Source organism: Microcaecilia unicolor, chromosome 10, assembly GCF_901765095.1.
Source record: "Microcaecilia unicolor chromosome 10, aMicUni1.1, whole genome shotgun sequence".
NCBI lineage: Eukaryota > Metazoa > Chordata > Amphibia > Gymnophiona > Siphonopidae > Microcaecilia > Microcaecilia unicolor.
In genome coordinates this window covers 212,368,686-212,375,831 of record NC_044040.1, presented here as the reverse complement: position 1 = coordinate 212,375,831, position 7,146 = coordinate 212,368,686, and the positions used below count along the sequence as shown (strand labels likewise).

The 7,146-nt window shown below is 47.6% G+C and overlaps 1 protein-coding gene across 2 annotated transcripts in view; it reads left to right on the top strand.

Annotated features, from left to right (window-relative positions):
- The first annotated feature begins 487 nt into the window (after positions 1–487).
- The window catches only part of IL1RAP (interleukin 1 receptor accessory protein), a 153,889-nt gene continuing 147,230 nt past the window's right edge, over positions 488–7,146 (top strand). For both annotated transcript variants that reach the window (XM_030215847.1, XM_030215849.1), the window contains exon 1: positions 488–543. The gene's annotated coding sequence lies outside the window, so the exon portion shown is untranslated. The remainder of the gene's footprint in view (positions 544–7,146) is intronic.

The following is a 7,146-nucleotide window of genomic DNA, read 5'->3' as shown; positions in this document are numbered from 1 at the left end:
AAGTACTGACACAGGCTGCCTTTGTCCTTTGCCTAGAGTGGTGGCCTTCTGGCTCCTGATTTATGCGCATCATCCCGCCCGGGAACAGGCGTTCCATTTGGGCCTCTGTTTTGCCTCTCGTCCCGCTAACAGACACAACAACAAAGTCTAATACCTAAGAATAGCCACAGGCTGATAGCCCGAGGTTTCTCCTTCCTCCTCCTCTCCCCCTCCCTCTCCCTCTCCCAGAAGTTCCTCCAGCAGTCCAGGAAGCCCCGCCCACTCGCACTCCCCGCCTCTCTCCAGCCCGTGGAGCTGCAGTGACGTCAGCCGGAGTGAGCCAATCGGGCGGGGCTGGGAGAAGGGTGGGGCGGAGGCGGGAGTAAGGGGAGACTTGGGCTAAGGAGCCGGAGTGAGCCAATCGGGTTGGCGCGGTGGGCGTGGCGGAGAGGAGGTGGGTGGGAGTAGCGGAGGGGGGCGGGGTTAGTAGTGTGCTGAGGCTGAGGAAGTCGTCGGACGGAGCTGGACCGTCTCAGGGAGCGATCGGCTGCTGTCTGCGACCAGGTGAGTGTCCGGCTCTGTTGGGGAGAGGACGGGACTTGTGGTTTTAATCTTGGTAAGAAAGAGATCGGGCACTGGATGTGGCTGAGGGTGGGGGAACCAGACCTGGGCTGCCACTGGCAGAAAGTTCTTTTTTTTTCCTTTGCTTTTGCTTCTGGTTATTACCCGGGTTCGCTGATTAGAAGAAAGAGGCGCTTAGCGAGACCCTGCCCCCGAGAGCTTATGTTGCATGTGAAGCCCGTGACAGGGCGGAGGACTGAGCGGATGGGGATGACAGTCCCTTCAGTCAGACTTTCCTGTGATCCCCCCCCTCCCACCCTATGAAATGTTGGCAGTCTGCATTTCAGACAAGCAGGCAGCATCACAGGCTGTGCAGGGTTAACTGTGCCGGATACTCTCTCTTGCATGGAAGGAAGCCAAGTGTCAGCTCTGCTGGGTCTTGTTTTCTTTTGTGCATCCTCCTCCTACTCCTCCCAGGGAATGAACGAGCCAGTCAGACTGTGACAGAGTGAAGGGCCACTCTGCCTTCCCAGAACTAATGGCAACTAGATCGGTTAACTTTATTTCCAGGACACTTTTAACATACGTTGCCCAAACTAATAAATTTACTGGTATATAAAAGGGGGGGGGGGGGGGGGGGGGAAAGATAGTGAAAGATAATTGAAAAAGTAATAGTTACAGCAGTAAAGTTGTGTTTGTTATAAACCTCTCCGTACAAAATTCCCAGGCTCTGGTCTGCATCGTCCCTGTTCAGATCAGACTTTTGGTGCCTTGTGGCAGGATCCAGATTGATATGGCAGTGACTTGCCCAGAGCCAGAAGGGATTTGAACCTGGCCTGCTGTAACCATTAGGCTATTCCTCTGCTCCTGGTGGAAGGACTGAGCATATTTTGCTGTTATAACTGCTGTTTCTTCTCTTTCTCCCATGATTATACAGTTTTCCTCCCCCTGCTTATTCTTTTGTGGAAGTCTAATTTTTTTTCTCTGCTAATTTTGTGAAACATGTATCTCTATTTCTGTATTTTGCACAGTGTGCAGTAGGAAATGCATTTCTGATCTATTTCTCTAGCATTGCATTGCAAAGTCTGCTTTGGTGGGTTTTCAGTTCGGATTTTGTCTGTCTCTTTCTGGTCTGTGGTCATTCTGTATTTGGCGAGGCTTTGCCTGTGCAACTGAGGGTCAGGTATGCTGTTAACGTGTAGTTTCTGTGTGGGAAGCCCACCTGTCCTGGTTTTGGATCTGTGCCTTGCAGTAGGAGGTATATCGGTATTCTAGGGCATGTTGCAGTGATTGCCTGTTTTTCACAGGCAGGGGTTGTTACTGTTTGGATTCTGTACGTTTGTTATGTATGTGCTGAGTGCATTTGGTGTTATTTTACAGAGTGCCTGATAGTGATGGGGCCTTCTGTAAAATTCACATATTCGCTTTATTATTGTGAGTAATAAAGGGACTCATCCTAATTCTGCTCTGAATCCATTATTTGGGAGTGTTTCTGGGCACACAGAGTATCTGCAGAATTGGAGGTGTGGGTTTCTGTTCCATTCGGTGTACTTTTGGAGTAGTGTCAGACCCCCCCCCCCCCCCAGACCTCGCTCCAATATAGGTTGCAGGTTGCTATCAATTGTAATTTCAGCCTGACTGGGAGGGGGATTTGGGTTCTATTTCTCCTGTTGCATGTAGGGCTTTTGAATCTCTTTCTTGTAGCCAGTTTAAAACTCTCAGATGTGCTTAAATGTAAGGATGAGATATGTATATTCGAAAGCAGGGTTCTTGACCGTCTCCTGGAGGCAAACCTAGCCAGTCTTCAGGATTACCACAGTGAACATACATGAGAGAGATTTCAATACAGTAGGTCTCCGATATATGCTGATCTCTTTCATGCATATTCATTGCAGTAATCCTGAACAGCCCACTGAGGCTAGATGCAGATTCCCTTGTAGACCACCTGATGGTAACCAGATCATCTGCATAACAAATGTTTGATTCCAGTCATTTTATTTCTACTACTACTACTATTTAACATTTCTAGAGCGCTACAAGGGTACGCAGCGCTGTACAAACACAGAAGAAAGACAGTCCCTGCTCAAAGAGCTTACAATCTAATAGACAAAAAGTAAAGCATTTAAATTTAAAATATTTAAGCAGTCAAGCACAAGAGAACAGTCACTGAAGTCCTTATCTGTCCAGTACTTTGGGAAGATTGTTGATGTACATATCGAAAAGGGTGTGGCTGGCTCAGGCTATGTTGTAATAGCCAGAAGCCCCCAACAGTCTCCCCTCCCAACTGTGCCATGACACCTCCCAGCAGTTCCAGGCCTTGGTGAGGAGAGGGGGCGGGAAGCTTCGCCCACCCTCATTCCCATGCCTCTTTGTTATCAGAGGAGCTGGGCCAAGTGGGAGGTGAAATGGGCGGAGCAGGAGGAAGGGGCGGGGTATAAGGAGGGACTTGTACTGGAGAGGGACTTGGCGCTGAAGGGTTGTGCCCTGCCAGGGGGCCAGGTGGTTGTTGGACTCTAAGCCTAGTGGTGGTGGTATTGGAGAGAGGATGGGGGTCAGCTGCCACTGGGGAGTAGAAAGGAACAGTGACTTGCCATCTTATGTTTGTAAGAAGTGATCTGGGCACTAGATGCTGCTGAGGGAGGAAACCAAATATCGGCTGGCACTGGAAAAACATAATGTTGGCTCATTCTTTTTTTATTTTTGGCTTCTTGTTTGTATCTAGTACCTGTAAATTTGCTTTGCTGTATGGAAGGCAGGCATAAGAGCTTAGAATGAGCTTGCTCTGGAGAGCTTATAATGCAATTGAAGATTACAATAAGGAGATGAACGGAGAGGATGAAGGAGGGTAAAAGTCCCTTCAACTCCCTCCCTCCATCCATCCACCTTGCAAGCTTTTTTTTTTTTCTCATTGGTCTTTTTCATGCAGTGCCTGCATCCTTTTATATTTTCTTCCCCCCCCCCCCCCCCAGCCTTTTGGTTCAGATCGCCTTCCTTCCATGCATCCTTGGTATGTTTTCAGTTTGGGCTCTGATCTGTGTGCATGCCGGAAGTGAGAGGCAAAGCAGAGATGTAACTTTCACGGAAAGGAAAAATAAATAAATATCTAATTTTTTAGTCTGACGTATTAGGACCAATATCACAGTTTAGCATAAAGGCTGCAAGAAAGAATAAAATGCTCCCACACTCCACATTTTCCCTTCCTAGTTTCTAGTTCAGAATTCTATTGTTAAGTCTGTTAAGCAGAAATAGAAGAGATATTATCGAAGGAAGAACATTAAAGCCACTTACCGTCTTCCACCCCATCTGCCTTTTGATAAGGCTTCTTCCCATTCCATGTCATTGGCATATCCATAAAATCATTGGGACAACCTACAGGGAGCAGCAGTTACAACCCTAATTTCCAGGGCTGCATCAGCATTGGGCTCCCAGAAAGTTACTGGTGATCCACATGGGGAGACTACAAATAAAACCCAGACTTCATTAAGCACAGGAAAACTGGATGTTAATTCAACACTCAGGCCCCCTTCTGTGTCTTATTCCCAAGTTATGTAACAAAGCACACAGCCATCGAGGTTAATGAAGACGTAAAAAAAGGTATTTCGCTGGAAAGTGTCACAGCTGAAGATTAAGGTCCTTAAGGGGGTCATTCTCTACAGGTGGCCAAAGCTTAGACACTGGGATGTTGTGAGCTAAGTACGAATTCTGTATTGGCAATTGTGCGTGTCATTGCATTAGAGAATACTAGTGTAAGTTGGCATTTATACGCCAGCATTCAGGCGCAGTGGCTGGCGGAAATGTCCATGACTAAATGGCCCAGTTGCATGTGTATCTGATGTTTTATAACCTTAACTAGCCGTTAAGCCCGTAAAAACGGGCGAGACTTCCAGCTACCCTGCTCGCTGCCGGTCCCCCTGCACTGCCCTGACAGCGCCTCTCTCCTCCGTGTGAAAGCGTTGGACCAAAGATGAATACTATGAAAAGTAATGTGGAAACATATTATCCTAGTAAAAAAGGCCCGTTTCTGAGAGGAATAAAACGGGCGCTAGCAAGGTTTTCATGGAAGTGTGTATGTTTGACAGTGAGTGTGTGAGAGACAGAGTGAATTTGCGACTGTGTGTGTGTGTGAGAGAGTGAGACTGTCTAGAAGCCTGCGCGGCCACATTGGTGATCTGCAAGGGCCGACTTCTACATGGAATGGAATAGCAACATTCCATGTAGAATCTCAAATAGTAGCAACAGTGGAGGAGTGGCCTAGTGGTTAGGGTGGTGGACTCTGGTCCTGAGGACCTGAGTTTGATTCCCACTTCAGGCACAGGCAGCTCCTTGTGACTCTGGGCAAGTTACTTAACCCTCCATTGCCCCATGTAAGCCGCATTGAGCCTGCCATGAGTGGGAAAGCGCAGGGTACAAATGTAACAAAAATAAAATAGATACTATTGGAGATTCTACATGGAATGTTGCTACTATTGGAGATTCCACATGGAATGTTGCTATTCCACTAGCAACATTCCATGTAGAAGGCTGCGCAGGCTTCTGTTTCTGTGAGTCTGACTCACAGAAGCAGAAGCCTGCGCGGCCACATTGGTGATCTGCAAGGGCCGACTTCTACATGGAATGTTGCTACTATTGGAGATTCTACATGGAATGTTGCTATTCCACTAGCAACATTCCATCTAGAAGGCTGCGCAGGCTTCTGTTTCTGTGAGTCTGACGTCCTGCACGTACAGAAGCAGAAGCCTGCGCGGCCACACTGGTGATCTGCAAGGGCTGACTTCTACATGGAATGTAGAATCTCAAATAGTAGCAACAGTGGAGGAGTGGCCTAGTGGTTAGGGTGGTGGGCTTTGGTCCTGGGGAACTGAGGAACTGAGTTTGATTCCCACTTCAGGCACAGGCAGCTCCTTGTGACTCTGGGCAAGTCACTTAACCCTCCATTGCCCCATGTAAGCCGCATTGAGCCTGCCATGAGTGGGAAAGCATGGAGTACAAATGTAACAACAAAAAAAATGTGACAAAAGGCAGTATATTACAAACAATACAGTGATACATAGCATGGAAGAACATTCCAATAACAAAGATATGATGCTAATGCTGTTCTTACAAGAGCAGTCGAGACACACAGAGGGGACAAGATGAGTAGTACAGAGTCAATTGGGATAAATAGATGGGTGGCATAACTGCAGACTTCAATTTATCACCAGTAATTGGTTGTTTATGACAATTGGTCGATTAAGTGACGCGCATTACTGTAGGTATTCTGTAACCTGTGTCTGCCAGAGTCAGTAAATGGTGCTCGAAAATCAGTGCTCAATGCCATTCTTTGATTCTGTTCAATACAATTTGATATACTGTGTATTTGAAAGTGCACCAGTGGTGACCCTACCATTAGGCCACCTGAGGCGGGGCTCTCAGGCGGCAGTGTTCTGAGGTGGCATCTTAACCCCCTCCCTCGAACGTGCCTTTTCTTGTTTTCTAAAAGGTGGTGGTGACAGCGGCAACAGCGATTCCCATAGGCTGCCCTGCTGCCAGTCCCAGCACCTTCTCTCTACTGCCGCCCACCTCTCTGATGTAACTTCCTGTTTCTTCAGAGGCGGGCTGCAGTAGAGAGAAGGGGGCCGGGACTGGCGGCAGGACAGCCCGTGGGAATCGCTGCCTCCGCCTTTTGAAAAACCAAGAAAAGAAAAGGTAAAATCAGGGAAGGAGGTTGGGGAAGGAAGGGGGGAGATGTCAGAAAGTGGTGGGTCGGTGCACAATATAACTCACCTATAATAAACGGAAAAGGAAGGCCGTTAAACATAGGACAGGGTAAAAACATTCCTCCAAGAGACAAAAAAATTATCAAGATGAGTATTGAATGCCAGTGTGGGCACCAGAACGCCCACCTGCTGAAACTACTACTACTACTTAACATTTCTAGAGCGCTACTAGGGTTACGCAGCGCTGTACAGTTTAACAAAGAGAGACAGTCCCTGCTCAAAGAGCTTACAATCTAATAGATAAGAGTGAGACAAATATAGGACAATCAAGCCATTGTGACATCACTGATCAGGCTGGCTCTTAGGCATTGGTGGAATGAGGCATTATGACATCACAATCTCAGCTCTGGTTACCAGAGACTGAAACTCTTCACACTAAGGGGGGAAGTGGGCCAAGTATAGGACAGTCGAGCCATTGTGACATCACTGATGAGGTTGGCTCTTAGGCATTGGTGGAATGAGGCATTATGACATCACAATCTCAGCTCTGGTTAAATCACTGCTATATGTAAAACTACTACTACTACTTAACATTTCTAGAGCGCTACTAGGGTTACGCAGCGCTGTACAGTTTAACAAAGAAGGACAATCCCTGCTCAAAGGAGCTTACAATCTAAAGGACGGAATGTCAAGTTGGGGTAGTCCTGAATAGAGGTATGGTGATTAGGTGCTGAAGGCGACATTGAAGAGGTGGGCTTTGAGCAAGGATTTGAAGATGGGCAGGGAGGGGGCTTGGCAGGTTTGATTCCCGGCGCCCAGTTTGGGTACAAATCTCTTGTATTCTGTAGCACTACATGTAAATTTTAGGACTGCCCCTGACCCACCTATGCCTTTCCCATGGCCACACCCC